At 46.6% G+C, this 17599-nt stretch overlaps 1 protein-coding gene across 5 annotated transcripts in view; it reads right to left on the reverse strand.

Moving 5' to 3' along the window:
- Positions 1 to 17599, reverse strand: part of LOC127697198 (carboxyl-terminal PDZ ligand of neuronal nitric oxide synthase protein) — a 294753-nt gene that overhangs the window by 167345 nt on the left and 109809 nt on the right. The window lies entirely within an intron of this gene.

Genomic DNA, 17599 nt, shown 5'->3' on the forward strand with positions numbered 1-17599 from the left:
ATTAGAATATTCTAAAAAATATTTTTAAAGTGTATATGTACATATATGAGCCTGTCACAATTCACATATGTGTACTATGTATGTGACTGGTGCGTGCCAGAAGAGGATGTTGGATCCCTAGGACGTGGAGTTATAGGTGGCTGGGGATCTCCACACACCTCTGCAAGAACACTAAGCACTCAACTGCTCCACCATCTCGCCAGCACTCAAAATCTTTCGTTTGCTTGTCTGTTTATTATGCTTTAGTTGTTTTAGTTTGAATCTGTGATTTATGTTATTTCTGTGATGTAGCCTTCTTTGGTTCTCAGTGTTGGATATATGGAGGGGGGGGGCAATGTTCTATCAGCATGCTCTTCCTAATGATTCAAAATCTTTAGCCAATCTGAGCTCTTCCATCTGCCTTTCTAAACATTTTAGTCTAACTCACATATAGTGTTTGAGATATTTAGCAGCAAACATCAGACATATTCAGGGAAGTCTGTCTGTTCCAAGTGGTCCTAATGTTCTAGCTATGTGATATGATAAATCATTCCCATTTCTATACATGATCATAAATAAGGGTACATGATACTTGCTGACAATAATAACTCAGTAAACAATAATGGGCTTCAAACTTACTCATATATGGTATTAGGGAAAATTAAAACAAGGGAAATGTATTCCCAACATGAAAACTTTTCTAAAACTTTCTTGCTTTGTATATGAAAATCAGTAATTAATTTTAATAAATAAATCCTGGGTTTTTTTTCCAATTCAATATACATTTGTCGATAGTTATGTAAATAGACCTAACTAAATTAATTTAAAATTGAAGCCAGGTGTAGTAGCACATACCATTGATCCAAGAACTCCAGAGGCAGAGGCAGGCAGGCATCTGTTGAGTTTTAGGCTGGCCTGGTCTGCATAGACAGTTCCAAGATAGCCAGGGATATGTAGAGAGACCCTGTCTCAAAGGAAAAGATGCATACAGGGAGTGAGGGAGGGAGAGAGGGAGGGGAGGGGAGGGGAGGGGAGGGGAGGGGAGGGGAGGGGAGGGGAGGGGAGGGGAGGGGAGGGGAGGGGAGGGAGGAACTGAGGCTCAAACAGGCCAGATGTATTGCTCATGAGCACACAGCAAAGTCCTCAGAGCCCAGTGGCTTTGCCCTGGTAGTGATGTCCTGAACCAGCCACTCTGCAAAGCCCTGTGGGTAGGTTTTTACTCCCCCTTCTTTTTCTGTGTTTTTGCAACTGGTACAGAATAATGTGCATTTGGAAGTCAAAAAAGAGCAGCATGCTACAGCTGACCAGGCCCTCCTCCTACCTTAACATGACTTGTCTAATTTCTCAGGTAGGCAAAACCTAGAGCAATGTAGGCTTTACAAGACAGACCGGAGACGCCACAATCACTCACTTCTGCCCTGCGCAAAAGCAGTCGTACACAGGTGTGGATTTGTTCCAAATACAGATACACAAAGGAGACGTAGAGCGCAGATCTGTGTACAGAGCTAGCTCACCATCTCCTGAGCCAACGAGAGGGCTGTCCCACCATCTTGCAAATTAATCTGACTTCCAGATGTCAAATTCACAAAACGGGAATCTGGGGAATAAGAACTACAGCCCCCTCCTCATGCCCTCAACCCCTCTCCCATGCTTTTAATGGAAGACTGAGCTGAGTGTGTGGGTGTTGCCTAATAAAAAAGGTTCAAGATACCATGGTCATGTCCCTCTCCAGAATTCATGAACTAAGCATTTCTTTACCTACTCCAGCCACTGGCCAAATTTTCCTCTGGCTCTGGCTCTCTCTGTGTCTTTCTCTCTCTCTGTCTCCCTCTCTCTCTCCATCTCTCTCTCTTCTCTCTCTCTCTCTCTCTCTCTCTCTCTCTCTCTCTCTCTCTCTGTTGCTTTTTGTGTCTATCTCTGTGTGTCTCTCTCTATCTCTCTCTCTTCCTCTCTCTCTTCCTCTCTCTCTGTCTCTGACTGTACCCGTGTGTCTGTCTCTCTCTATCCCTCCTTCCTTGTCCCTCCCTCTCTCCCTTACTCCCTCCTTCTTGCTAGGTCTGACACATACACCATTTTCCTTCCTCCCCTCTCCTTTCCAGTTTTCCTATCTCTGGTATAACATTCTCTACGAGGGTTTCTGGTCCTGCTTAGCCTTTCTAAGTGGGACCAGATGGTTCCCAGGTCCTTCCCAAAGGGGTCTTCATTGTGCAAAGACATGGCCAGGAGCACTGACTCCACCCATAGATACAACACAGCTGGATAAAAACCTTTACTCTTGACACCAGCAAAGATCGAGGAAAGACCTGAAAGGCCCCAGCTGGCCCTGGAGCAAAGTCTACTTTGCAGGTCGGCTCACACACATGCTAGCGGTTATAGCAGGGCTGACCTAGCATAGGACACCAACAATTCCCAAACTGATCTCTGTGTCAGCCTCCCGTCAATAAACATCTTGGGCCCCCCTTAACAGAGATCCAACAGGGATGAGACGAAAAGGTTTCCTGGAAACACAGCATTATTATTCTGCACGGAAATGCAAATGGAAAGGTGACCTCGGCCATACTAAGTGGTGATTACAATGAAGGAAACCCCTTTAACTTAACCAAGCGGTCTCTGGTCCCCATGCTTGATAGTCATAGTTCACCAGTGCAAAGATCAGAGAGCAGCACCAGGCAGAGGGTCTCGCTTGCTTCCAATGCTCTGTCCTACAAGCCAGGGACACAGTAAGCCACACTCCTATTAACTAAACACAGGAGCCCGTATAACCAAGGCAACGCTAATTCCTAAACACTCCTAAAATACAGCGCAAAGTCATCTAGCACCTGGGAAAATGGTGTGATGTGTATCCAGGCTCAGGCATGCCTGACACACAGTAATCAATAAATGTTTGCTCAACTAATGGATGAATAATCACCAGGAACCAACATCCTGTCTGGGACTCAATAATCTTCTTTTCATATCCTAATTCATTACAAGGCGTTGTCACTAGGACCAGTTTATTAGCAATGTGACTCTGAGCCAGAGATCTGTGGTCAGTCAAGCATTACAAACGAGGCAGTTCCTGAGTCATCTACTATTGAGAGAGCCTGGCCAGACAGCATGTGTTTGTGATGTTAGCACAGGAGGCTGAGGCAGGAAAAGCACTGAGAATTCAAGGCCAGCCTGGGCTACACAGTAAGTTCCAGGCCAGCCTGGGTTATAGTATAAGACCCCGTCTGAAAAAATAAAATACTAAAATAAAAATGTTTGGTTTTATAAACAGCAGCAACAAACCCCCACCAAGGCTGGACCTTCATTTTTTTTTTTTTTTTGGTTTTATTTGTTTGTTTGTTTGTTTATTTATTAAATCTGATTGAACAAAATCTGGGATAAAATGTGCAGGGCTTTTTCTCAAAGCCCCTCACTCCTACCCAGTAAACAAATCGTCACGAATTCGTGCCCCGCACAAACGCACACAGCCACATGCGACATATAGTCTGCAGATAATTACAGCATCGCCAGCCAGTGATTCAGATCCGGAACGGCCTCTAAGAAATCAGAAACCTGAGCTTTCCCGCTCCTCCCACTTTCAACAGACATTCAACACCATAGGTACACAGGAACCTGAGGGGTGACCTAAAAGCTTCAGGGTCTGGGGGCCAAGGAAAAGCAGGTGACAAACAGGAAGGCCTGGGGCAGGTGAGCTCATAGGGCCAAGAGGGAACCAGCAGAGAAGGAAGAGGAAGACCAGGCCAGGTCACTTCCGTGTGGCCTTTGAGGATGTGAAGGGAAGGCTGCAGCCCTAAGAACAATGGCTGGCCACAGCAGGGGTGGGGGTGCAGACATCTTAGAAAGAGCGCTTGGATAACCTGTGGAGGAAGTGGAAGAGCTCTAGGTTAGTTGTTACCCTACCACTTGGAAAGGGCGAGCAGAGGAACCAGGAATTCAAGGTTAGCCTGAGCTACATAGCCAGTCTGAGGCTAGGCTGGAGTATGTGAGATCCTGTCTCAATAAAAATGAATAAAAATAAAAAGAAGACCAAGCCCATGGATCTGAGTGTCATTCTGAAGATCCATGTGGAGGAGGGAGAAAACCAACTCCTACAGACGCTGTGGCATGTACATGGTGGTATGTGTGCACACACACTCACACACACACACACAGAGACCAAATGAAGTATGATTCAAAATGTTCTATTTCATTCATTCATTCATTCATTCATTCATTCATTATTTGCTGTGTGTGGGTGTACTGTCTACATGTACATCTGTGTAGCATTTGCATACCTGATGCTGACAGAGGCCAGAAGAGATCCCCCGGAATTGAAGTTACCAATGGTTATAGGCCATGATGTAGGTGCTGGGAATCAAACCCAGGTTCTCTAAAAGAGCATCCAGTGCTCTTAATCCCCGAGCCATTTCTCTAGCCTAATTTAGTTTTTAAAGAAAAATGATAGGGGCAAGGAGGGAGGGAGGGAGGGAGGGAGGGAGGGAAGGAGGACAGCCAAATCTAACCCAAGTCCCAGGCACTTGTGGCAACAAATGATACAAAGAAACTGCTTTTGGGGCATGCTTCTGCTTTTGTCTTTTGAGACCAGGTCTCATTATGTAGCCCATGCTAGCCTCAAAACACACCATCCTCCTGCCTCAGCTTCCTGAGTGTTGAGATCACAGGTATACGGCCCACTTGGGCTGTGGCAGGCACTTCCTGGGCCTTGCTATTGTCACATGTTCTTACAATTCTCTCTGTGTTTCTTAACCAAGGGAAAAGACCCACTCTTCTGGGGCCCTGTTGAACTTGTGGGGAAATTCCCTTCAGAAGCAAGATGGATCTGGGCAGGCAACACATATGGAAAACCTCAAGTCACACACATGACTGTTTGTCACTCGATGTCCTAAGACTGGCAGAAGTGGCATCAGCCCTCTTAAATACTAGGGAAATATTCAGAGAAGACACCAAAGACAGGAGCTGAAGACATAGTGAGTGAGCTTCTGTGAAATACCTGTGAGTCAACCTAAAATACAAAAACAAAATCCAAACAAGCCAGACCCGGGCTGCACTTTGACCTTCTCGGGCAGCCCTGACCCTCTTCTTCCCTCTCCTGTTGTTTCTGTCACAGTGCTGCCATCTCGCCTTTAAAAACATGCCACAAGGAGATGCTGGGCATGGCGGCACGCACTTGCAATCCCAATAGTTGGGAGGCGGAAAGGAGGAGGTCAGAAGTTCAAGAGCACCTTCATTTTTGTTTACTCAGCAAGTGCAAGGGCAGTGTAGGGTCCGTGAGATCCTGTCTCAGAGGAAGAACTTAAAGAAAAGCAGAAAGGGGATGGGAAGAAAGGGAGGGGGAAGGAGGGAGGGAAGGAGGAGGGGAAGGAAGGAAGGAAGGAAGGAAGGAAGGAAGGAAGGAAGGAAGGAAGGAAGGAAGGAAGGAAGGGGGGAAAAGAGGGAGGGAGGGGGAAAGGGAGGGAAGGAGGAGGGAGGAAAGAAAGGAAGGAAGGGAGAGAAGAGAGGGAAAAAGGAAGGAAAAAAGGAAGGGAGGGAAGGAAGGAAGAAAGGGAGGGAGGGAGGAAGGGAGGGAGGGAGGGAGGGAGGGAGGGAGGGAGGGAGGAAGGAAGGAAGGAAGGAAGGAAGGAAGGAAGGAAGGAAGAAACAGGGAGGGATGGAAGGAAGGGAGGGAGGAAAGGAAGAAGGGAAGGAGGAGGGGAGGGAAGGAGCGAAGGAAGGAAGGAAGATTTTGGAGGATATACCCCAGAAAGAAAACTGTTCCTCTCCGTGCTTTGGTCAATGAAATTAAGACATGGAACTGTGGGAGGGAACTGGATTAGAATCCATACCTCTAACTCCTGCTCCAGGACTCAATGAAGTCCCTCACTTGGCTGGAGAAGTGAACAGGCCAGCAAGCAAGGGCGAGATGAGTGGCCCAGTGAACACTCTAAGGTCCAGAGAGCCACCTGCTCTACATCACAGAACAGTGCATAGGAAAAACAACTTTGCTCATGTCAACAAAGCACACCTATTAGAACGAAAGCAAGCATTTCCTCAGGTAGAGGATTCAGACTGTGACTCAGGCTGCCTGATAACTCAAGTTCAGCCACATCTACCCGGCACAAGGCCGCCATGAACACGTCACACCAACAAGCCCTTCCTACGGACATAAGAACAGATTTGAACCCCTGTATCCAACTACATGAGACACTAAACTAGCTTTATATTTGCTAATAAAGGCAATACACTCCTTAAGTTTTGAATTAATTCCTGTTTTCTCTGTTTACTACTTGAAATCTGATCTCACTATGTAACCCAGACTAGCATTAAACCCGTGATCCTCCTGCCTCAGATTCCCAAATACTGTGATTACAAAGTGCTGGGATAACAGGAGACTGGGAGTCCCCTTTTATTCAAATCTGCTAAGGTAAAATCTTCTACTTATTTGGAGAAAAGTATTTGTTTAATTTCACTTTACATGTATGAGTGTTTTGCCTTCATGTGTGTTGCGTGTACCATATGTGTGACCGGTGACTGCAGAGGCCACAAAAGAAAGTATTGGATCCGTTGGGTGCTAGGAATCAAACCCAGATCCTCTGAAAGAGCGCCCAGTGCTCTTAATACTTGAGCCATCTCCCCAACCTCTGATAAATAAAAAATAAAAATTTGGTATTTTTTTTTGTGAAACCACATGTACAATGTACATCAAGATTTTTAAATTGTTCTGTATTTTGACCTGTCACCAAACTTAAATTTGTTGTTGACATTTCTGGACATTAGATTCTAGGAATTTAACTCCAGGAAATAATCTGAAATACATGCAAAAATGTATGTATAACCATGTTTACTGTAAAAGGACAAACTAGGAAATAAACTCAATGGCCCTCATTGGAAAAAAATGATTAAATAAAATGACTTCACAGCTCTAGGATAAAATACTAATGCATTTTTTAATGAAACCATTAAAATGTATGTTTTACACAAATTAGTAAATTTAATGTGAAACATTTTGCCTAGACTGGTGAGTAAAAGGATTTAAAGTATCTATATTCTGTCTTTAACTTTGCAAAGCCAAACAAAATATACAAAATACAGAAAACATTGTATCAGATGTACGTATTAGCTGCTTCTCTGTGGGATATTACAGGTGTTCTGTTTTTCATTAATATTTTTTGCTCATCAAATACTTTTCCACGAGCATATAATACTTTAGTTATCAAGGAAAAAAAATCAACACATTCCTCAAAATGAAAGAGGCACCTCTCTTTATGTTAGACACCCCGCCTCCTGCCCAAGCCTCCTACTCAAAGCCTCTAACCCCTCTGTAAGCACCGCGGATCCTGTAAGCACCGCTGATCCGTTTCAGACATGGATATACCAATGGCCTTAACCTGACATTAAAACTACTACCCTAGCTCTCCCATACCCACAGACCAGAGTGGGCTCTTCTGTTTGTCTCTGAACATGCTCTAACATGTTGTTACCCTCTAAAATATTCTAATCTACTCATCTACTTGGTGCTAGCCTGAGCTACATAGTGAGACCTCTTCACGATACTCCAAGTTTGTAAAATAAACTGCATCCACAAAGTGGAAATTTCGCCTCTCTATGTCTAGCCAGGCATCTTAATTAATATGGCGCTAACTCCCATTTCTTCTTCTCAGGAGTAGAGAAGTAATGGTAGAGAAGTAAGAACCTGAGACTTAGCCAAAGATAGTTCCCTTCTTTTCAAAGGCCCCTGACTCTCCACAAGCCAGCCTTCCCCATTGGAGGCAGTATCCCTATGAACCATTTGCTGTAGCACCTTTGAAATCTCAGGGCAGCAGAAGCTCTACATGTCAAAGCTCTCTGGGGATAATCCTCTCTGTTCCCCAATGTTAGAGATCCACAGATTCACAGCACACAGAAGCCCTTGGGACAGACTTTCTTTAAATGGCTTCCTGGACCCTGTAAGGATGAGCAGCATGTGGCCCCAGAGCGACAGACTGCATCTCTGCTCTCTCTGAAAAGTCCTGTAGGAAATGAAGCTCAGGGGACAGTATGCCACATTCTGGGCCTTGTGAAATGAATAGCAGAAAGCCCATGAGGGTGAATGCCAAGGCACATATCAAATGTGCACACACACACACACACACACACACACATGAGCACACAGAAGAGAGGGGGAGAGGGAGGGAGGGAAGGAAGGAGACAGAGAGAGAGAGAGAGAGAGAGAGAGAGAGAGAGAGAGAGAGAGGTTATTCTTCCCAAAAAAGTTAATAGTTCCCCTTCCTTGAACACCTTAGCTTGCTAAACCAGCCCTGGGGCTTGGGTGGCAGCAGTAGCATCATTTCTTCTCCTAGTGCATGATAGGAAAACTGTGCAAGTGAATTGAGTTCCCAAGACCTCGCATTGAAAGCTGCCCCAGTAACAAAGAGTGCCCATTTCTGGGCATACACGCTGGTTCCACCAGGGCCTGCTGCTGTGGGCATCAACTGCTTTCTGGGCATTAAGGCCAAAGCATTAATTTGCATTTCACTTACTTTGTATTTGCATATAGAATTAATAGCACCTGTTTTCAAGTGGTAAATTAAACAATTAGGCCCAGTCTGCTGCACTTATCCTCAAATCCAAAGTTATGTATTTTAGCCAAAAAATATTAAATATTAAGCTGAGTTTGCTCAATTATAGCCCAGGGAATAAGAAATCCCTGGAGGATTAGCTGTTGAAACTGACAGTTTCTTTGTAATCACTTCAGAGTGAATTTACTGGAGAATTTACAAGGATGCGCGCGCGCGCGCGCGCGCGCACACACACACACACACACACATCCAGGATTAACTGCAGAATCACCAGGAGTTCCACTCTCCTGAGCAGTCCTTATAGAAACCCCAGGAGCCACTCAAGCTCAAGATTCACCTTCCTGCCCACTTCTTTGGCTGCCAATCAGAATGGGAAACCCTAGGACAGAAGCTTTAGCCAGCTCTGCCACTTACTGTTGCTTGTCCTCAGCAGAGTGGCGGGCGACACCATCTACAGGGCCTTACAACGGTTTAAAATATTAAGTCAAAGCAGCGTGAACAATGACTGTGGCAGAGCAGCTGAGCTTAGCAGGGTGGACAATGAGCGCTGACCCTTCTCCTGTTCTTTCTTTCATGACAGCTTTGCAGGTTTCTGTTGAAAGAGTTACCCGTCTTGGGCTTTAAGAGCCACACAATTGTAGAAGCAGAAGGAACTTTGATGGTCAAGTGATGGCTGAAACTGCTACTGGTGAGAAAGGGGGAATTTCTAAGTCTTTGCTGCTCTGAGGCAGGGAGCTAGAAGCATCTCCTAAAGGACAGTGAGGAAGATTTCTGCCATTTTTAATTGAAGAGTCCACAGGAGTCTTGTGGCTGTTCTCTGGAGTTCGAGGCAGAAAGGCAAACCCAGATGCTGCCTTCCAACTGCTTACCTGCTAGCTGGGAAAGTGGAGCCAGGAACCAGGGGCAGAAAAGAAGCAGAGTACCCCAGGCCAGACAGTGTCCTGCAGGCCCCGTGCGAGTTCAGAAGGCAGGCAAGAGGTAAGCCGAGTCTGCCATAGCCCTCTCAGGGCCCAAGGGCAGCACAGAGAAGGGATTCAGTAAGCATCGGGTTAGTAAAGAAATCAACGAGAACCTAAATAAATCCAACCTGAGTAGGAGGACCGCAATTCGGCATGCACATTTCCAGTGTCTATGAGGAGAAATAAAGTGTCCCTGGGGCGCCTGAGACCCACCCCTCTGAAGTCAGGGCAGCAAGAATAACCTAGAACCCCACGTCGTTTTCAGGTGTCTTTTAGGGGTTGACTTTGGCCTCAAGTCTCTTAAAAGCAGCCTGGAACAGCCTGAATTGACTCCCCTGGGTGTCAGCTGTTACCACACCAGCTCCTTTCACTCAAGTCAGGATCACAAAGGTTAGATTGAGGGCAGTTTAGCAGGATAAGCCTTAGCCTTAGCACCAAACCTCTGATTCATATGCAGATGTCTCTGGTGACTGGAATTTAAGGAAGGCCATCAGGGAAGATTGTAGGCCCAACCGGCCCACAGGGTAATTAAACTGCCACTCTCCCCTGGCTCCCTAGTCCCTCCCAAAGCCCTTACAGGAGCATCCCCTTCACCTCAGAGCTTCTTAAAATGCCTTCTAGGTCATACCTGAAGGAGGTGACCCCAGAAGCCAGCCACCAGGCCCAAGAAACCTTCCCCGGTCATAGAGCAGTAGCAGCAGCAGAACTGAGGCACACTGTCAAGGCAGCCTGGGGGTGGGGGTGGGGGAGGGGGACCCCACCATTCATGGGGCCAGCACAGCCCTCAGGGCACAGGCCCAACTAAGCCACAGACACTGACAGGAGCCAGGAAGGTGAGCGTTTCAGACCTGGGTTCTGGGGCACACCTGAGGCCCTGCCCATCTCAGCTTGCTTTCTCAGATGTGGCAAACAGCCTGGTAATTGGAAAAGAGCTCCTGACAGAATTTCAGCAACCCCAGCCTACAGGGCTGATCCTAAGTGAGCAGAACCACACATTTCCTCTCTCCTGGCCCTTCAAACGGCTGGGAAAGAGGAACCCTGGATAGTGTACAACCCAGCTTTGTCCCAGGCCCTTTCTCCACAGACTTTGGGTCTTAGATTTTATTTCTTAGACCAGAGCAGGCTCAGTTCACTTGTTTCATTGTGTAGACTCAGCTCTGAAAATTCCCAGTTGGGATCCAGCCGCAGCAGGAAACCAGGGCCCGTGTGGTCACTGTCAAGTTCTTCTGGGTGGTGGCGGTGCATGCCTTCAATCCCAGCACTGGGTAGGCAGACAGAGGCAGGCAGATTTCTGAGTTCGAGGTCAGCCTGGTCTACAGAGTGAGTTCCAGGACAGCCAGGGCTATACAGAGAAACAGAAACAAAAAACAAAAACAAAAAACAAAACACAAAAACAAAAAACAAAAAAAAAACAAACAAGCCCCCCCCCCACACATACACACAATTCTGTCGTCCTCCTCACTGGGCAGGACACCCATAGGTCTGTACCCTCCACCAGACAAGAAAACAGTGAGGGACACAGCTAAACATGGCTACACAAAACCATGATATTTCCCCATTGTTCAGTCCAATTTGGGCCAAACATCTTCAGAGTCTGTCTGTGTGTGGCCTTTGCCTTGGCCTAAAAACTCTCACTGAGGGAGGCCTGTTTCTTGAGCCTTTATTAAAATAAAATAAATAAAATAAAACACTCAGGGCAGAACCACCAGCAGTTAATTATTACTGAAATGTATGGACTCTGCCCCAGACGGTCTCTTCTACTCACGAGTCAGTAAATATCTATATACTAGTAGCTCTGAAGGCTCTTCCTCACAAGGAATAGGAGAAGAAAAGGAGAGTAGCCCAGAAACTCTATCGTAACCAGTCTGGAAAGTTCTCTAGTCACAGTTAGAAAACAGAGAGCTGCTGCCTGAACCAGGAGCTGGAGTAGGTAGAAAGAAAGAAAGAAAGAAAGAAAGAAAGAAAGAAAGAAAGAAAGAAAGGAAGGAAGGAAGAAAGAAAAGAAAGAAAGAAAGAAAGAAAGAAAGAAAGAAAGAAAGAAAGAAAGAAAGAAAGAAAGAAAGAAAGAAAGAAAGAAAGATCAGTCAAAAGCATGGTGAGCCTCCCAACACCCTCTGCCCTAGATTCATTCACACAATAAATGTCTCTTGCCATCTGCTAAGGGCCACGGAGTCTATTCCCTCAAACCACTGTTAGTCTGTAAAGTTTATGATGATTTAAATGTTTATCTTATAATAGAATATGATATTGCATTTTTTTCCATGCCATTTGTTCATCTGCATTACAGTTGGCCTTCTACAATTGCACACTCATGGGAAGTTCACCCAGCATCGCTCCTGCCTCTGTTTCCTGCCAGCTTCCCCTTGAGAGCTGGCATCCTCTCTTGTCAGGAAATGCACCCCTGACTCCTGGACCCCTGTGACCCCCTCACACACATAACTCACACAGACCGCCACTGCAGCCCAGCTCGGACCAGGCCCGGCATCCCTGAGGGTGGGCGGCAGTCCCAAACACTAACACACTAACAAAGCTGTTACTATGTACTGCATACCATAGCTTCCTTTTTTTTTTTTTTTGAGATAAGGTCTCAGTCTGCAGCCTAGGCCGCCTTTGAACTCACACGAATCCTCCTGCCTCATTTCCCAAGTGCATGAACTACCACACCAAGATGATCACACCTGAAATTCCTTCCAAACAGACTCTGCTACACATCTGGTCTCAATAAAGGTCAACTGAAGGAATTACTAAGTTATAGTTTAGTTGAGAAACAGCTTGGTACCAATAACCCTCATAAAAGGAAGGCCTCCTAGGTCTTCGGGTGTAAGCTGTAAGCAGGGGTAAGCTTCAAATGTTGCCATTACTCAGCCTGGTCTCCTTAGTGAGTGCCAGGCATGTGGCCCTGATCCCCAGAGCCAGATGAGAGGGTTTCATTTTTGGAAACTTCCCTTCCAGCCTTTCAACAGGTGTGAACTCTTCACTCTTCAAACAGTGGGGAGTGGGGGTGGGCGCTCATCATGAGGAGACGAAGACTCCGGCATTAAGGAGGAGGGTCCCTTCCATCCTTCAGTCCTACGGTTCCTTGAACCAGGCTCATTTTCCAGGCACAAGAGAAGTCTTGAAAGGGACACCTCCTCCCTTCTCAGTAAAGAACTGATATCTAAATGTGGCAGCAGAGAAAGAACGGTAACCAAATCCAACGCTTCGGTGTTGACACCTGTCTTCAAAGCACCGTAGTTACAGGATGCTAAGGACTCTTCCACAGCAGACATTTCCCTCACCCTTACCACCTCAGTCTGATAGTGAATCAGATTGACAATGGCAATGGAAAGATATTGTGCCAGATGCTATAGATGGTGGAGTGTGATGGTTAACATAGAGTCATCAGGATGTTTACATGTCTGAGAGAATGGACTCCGGGGGAAGGGGGAGAGCGTGAGGGAGGGGGAGGGCACACTGGGAACTGAAGCATCAAATATGAGGATCTTAAGAGACAGTGAACCCCACAGCACTCTCATACAGGCAGGGGAACAGACCTGGGCATTCTGGGACAAAGCCTATAAGCCAGCACATGTTTGAGGATGTCCTCAGTTGCTGTCCACAGTATTTTCAAGACAGTCTCTCACTGAACCTGACCCTCTCCAGTTCTACTGGACTGTCTGGTCAGCAAGCTCCAGGGGTCCTCCTGCCCCTGCTTTCTGCAGTATTGGGTTTGCAAGCCCCCATCACAGCATCTACCAGGTATCAGACAGCTTAGGTATTACCTGACTTGAGAGAGACTCTAGTTAGCCACCCTACTCCCAATGCACTAGGCAAGAAGCGATGTTTATTTAAAGAAAAATAAAATCAAAGAACTGTGTTCAGTGGCAGCCCCTGAACCCAGGAAGCAACAGCACATTTGGCATTTCCTCTGCTAATGGCTTGGAGCACAGAAATCCTAACCCAGACAGACTCCTAACATGGGTTAGGCCTGACACCTTGTACCCAAGCGATCCTCCAAGACACGGCTCAGCAGCCAACTGCTGCTGCAGAAAGCTTGCTTTTCTTCAGGACACAGTATGCCAACCCAGTTTCAAATACCTCAAGGATAAAAACACAGCTCTATTTGCTCAAAGTATTCCAGTCACCCCCTCTGCCTCCCCTTCTCTTTCCATCCCTGTCCCCAAGGACAGCCAAAGGCTGCTGGCAAGACACCAGCTCATCCCCACAATCCCAGACAAGAGGTAAAGAGAACGAGGCAACCTTGCCAAACCCCAGGGGCGGTTTTTATGTGATTCTTTTGATGATCTGTGAGATCATTTAAGAAAGAAAGGACCGTTTTCATACACAAGCTTCCCTTCAGAACACAGCACAAACCCCAAAAGGTTGCGAGGAAACTTTCACAGAACCACAGGGAAGAAAACCACAGTGCCCTTTGAGAAAGGGAATCAAATAGGGACACAAAAGGAACTGAAATTATTGGTTCAACAAGGGGAAGACTCCTCACGAGGAGAAGGATCCACTCAGGGCAAGGCCCAGCCAGGCTCTCAGCAACCCATGCCAGACATAGCAGCCAACACAGCTGGCTTTCCAGTCTTGAAAAATGGCAACGGCTCTTTGAGTTCCTTACTTTATCAGATAAGGAGGGAAGGGACTACGGGTAGATCCAGGGCAGTGGTCATTGGGAAATTGGAAAATGTTTGGAAAACTGGGCCATGGTAAATGACACTTATAAAACCAGCACTTGAGAGGCTGAGACAGGAGGATGACTGCAAGCTCAAGGCTAGCTTGAGCTATGTAGTGAGTTACACATTAGTTTAGGCTATAGAGTGAGAAGCTGTCTGGATGGGGGGTGCAAAAGGGGAGAGAATAATGGAGTGGAGGTTGGGAAGATGGCTCAGTAGATAGGAGAGCTTTCAAATCCCCAGTACCCATGTAAAAAGTCAGACGTGGCAGCAGGTGAGTGTCTAGAATCTGAGTGCCATGGGAGGGACACAGGAAGAGCAAGCATAGAGACTGCCAGATGCCAGCCCAGCTCTCCAGGTTCACTGAGAGCAGGGAATAGGGCAGAGTGACAGAACCAGACCCTGGATGTCTCCCAGGCACATGCATGTGCATATCACACACACACACACACACAAGCAGACCCTGGATGTATCCCAGGCATATGCATGTGCATATCTCTCACACACACACACACACACATACACACATACACACACACACACAAGCAGACCCTGGATGTCTCCCAGGCACATGCATGTGCATATTACACACATACACATACACACAAATACACACACACACACACACACACACACAAGCAGACTCTGGATGTCTCCCAGGCACACGCATGTGCATATTACACACACATACACACACACACACACAAGCAGACTCTGGATGTCTCCCAGGCACATGCATGTGCATATTACACACACATACACACAAATACACACACACACACATACACATATACACACACACACACACAAGCAGAGTGATAGAACCAGACTCTGGATGTCTCCCATGCACATGCATGTTCATATCACACACACACACACACACACACACACACCCAAGCAGACTCTGGATGTCTCCCAGGCACATGCATATTATACACACACACACACACACACACACACACACACAAGCAGACTCTGGATGTCTCCCAGGCACATGCATATTACACACACACACACAAGCAGACTCTGGATGTCTCCCAGGCACATGCATGTGCATATCACACACACAAACACACACACATACAAACAGACTCTGGATGTCTCCCAGGCACATGCATGTGCACATTATACACACACACACACACACACACACACAAGCAGAGTAATAGAACCAGACCCTGGATGTCTCCCATGCACATGCATGTGTACATACCACACAAACACATACATACACACTCACACATACACACATACACACACACATACACTTCAAAGGAGGGAAGGAAGACAGGGAGGGAGGAAAGGAGGAAGGAAGGAAGGAAGGAATGGGAGAAGGGAAACAACGATATGTCTGGGATTCTCATTCAAGGCTGCCAACAGGAAACTCTACAACCACCATGTTATGTGCCTGGTTGAAGTGTCAGACCTGGATCTCTGCAGAGCTTGTGAGACAGGCAGCCTTAGCAGTGTGTCACACTCCAGGAAGCTGGCAGCTGTGCCTTGGCTCTGGGCAAACTCTTGCCAATAGCTCAGATAGAAAAGTAACCTCTTAATCATAAAGAGAGGAAGGAAAGGAGGAGGGAAGGAAGGACAGAAATAAGAAAGAAAAGAAATATCTGTCTGTCAGTCTGTCTGTCTGTACCCAGAGAACAAAACAACAACACCAGAGGGTGGAGGAAGGACAACCCCGGGGCTAAGGGACAAAGGTGTCATTCTAAGACACACCCCCTTTCTCCATTTCCTCTTCAGAAAGCAGGTGAGATTCCCTGGGAGAGTTATCAGAGAAAGGAACAGACAACCCAAACAGACACAGAAGAAAGCCACGGGGATCCAGTCTTGGCTGCTCATCAGGAAGACAAGACAAACATTTATGAAATGAGAAAAGGGAAATATTATCCGACAGCACAGCTCTGCTCCAAGACCCTCTCCTCCCCCCAGCACTCCGACCTGACTGCACCTAGTTCCTTTCCAGTCACCGTCCATTCCTCTTTGATCTCGCTTACATCGGTTCCAATAGCCCCACGTCCAACAGCTGGGGGGCGGGGGCATGAGCCAGTACGACACCACACATGCACCAGGGCACAGAATCTCATTTCCCATCTCCTCCTTTGGCCTCCTCTTCAACCTGGAAGAGTCCTCAACTCCATCTTAAGCCCATACACAATAGATAACTTGCTGTTAAAATTAATCTAAAGTGGGAGACCCAAGACAGACATTCCAGCACCTAGGAGTGGAGACAGAATCATCAGGGCTTCAAGGACAGCCTTTACTCCCTGTTAAGAAAGAAAGAAATATAAAGTGGGGGCGGGGATGAGGAGAGAATGGTCCTGGCACTCCTGTTATGACAGAACAAGCCATGGGCTCCTGGTTGTGGCTGTTCTGGACACTTCAGTACTGCTCCTTAATTTCCTTGTAGTCCTAGAGTCACCTTTTCAGTTACAACTAAACAGTACTATGATTAAAATACTGAGTGTTCTACAAAGGTCAAGTTGAACTCTCTCAACATAGCAACGCCATCACTGTGACTAACCATTCCTCATCCATTGACATGCCCTTGATATTCATAAGTGGCAGGTTAGAAGGTGGAGTAACCAGACCAGGTAACTTCAGCAGCTCTTCTGTAGACTATATAAAGACTGCTTGCAGGGCTCTAGAAGTACATCAGAACTTCTGCTGAGCATTAAGCTTAAAACTCAAATACAGCAGATGCAAAACCGCCCAGGGGAAGAAAACGCCTTGAAGTCTAGTTTCACCTCCACAGCAAGGCTCTACCCTGCCACTGGCCTGTGGCACTGGGTCTCTGCGCCACAGCTGCCTTTTGATGGTCTGTCCCTCTGGGAATGGCTCCTGGTTTAGGGGGTTTTGGCTGGTCAGCTGTTCTTTGCTTAACTCTAAGACCTTCCCCACGTAACAGATTCATCTTAATAGTAGCAAGTACCTGGATTGGGCGAGTCAGCTTGGGCATAAAGGTGCTTGCCTCAAAGTCTGACAGTCTAACTTCAATCCTTGCGATCCACATGGTAGAAGGAAAGAAAGGACTCCAAAAAGTTGCCCTCTGACTTCCACACATGCACCATAGCATATGTTACACACAAAATAAATAGCTTTTAAGAGAGTTTTATCTTTCATACTCGCATTTTACAAATCCCAACCCCACCCTCCCCCACCCCCGGGGTACTTGGAAGGATGAAACAAGAGGATCACAAGTCTGGGGCTAGCCTGAGCTACATAGCCCAAGCATACATTTTTGTCTCAAAAGCAAGAACAAACAAAAATGTGGAGAGAATCCAAGCTGATGGCTTAGATGATGTAACAAGCAAACATCGAAAGCCCTTGAAGGACTTGTCACAATACATCTTGTTAAGCCCAAGCTCTAGGGTCCTGTGTAAGGGCCCAAGACTCTAGATAGCTAGTCAGCTCCCAGATGAACCTGACAATGGTAGCACATTTACACCACACTTACAATCACTGTTCGAGT

This window comes from Apodemus sylvaticus, chromosome 12 (genome assembly GCF_947179515.1).
Source record: "Apodemus sylvaticus chromosome 12, mApoSyl1.1, whole genome shotgun sequence".
Classification (NCBI taxonomy): domain Eukaryota; kingdom Metazoa; phylum Chordata; class Mammalia; order Rodentia; family Muridae; genus Apodemus; species Apodemus sylvaticus.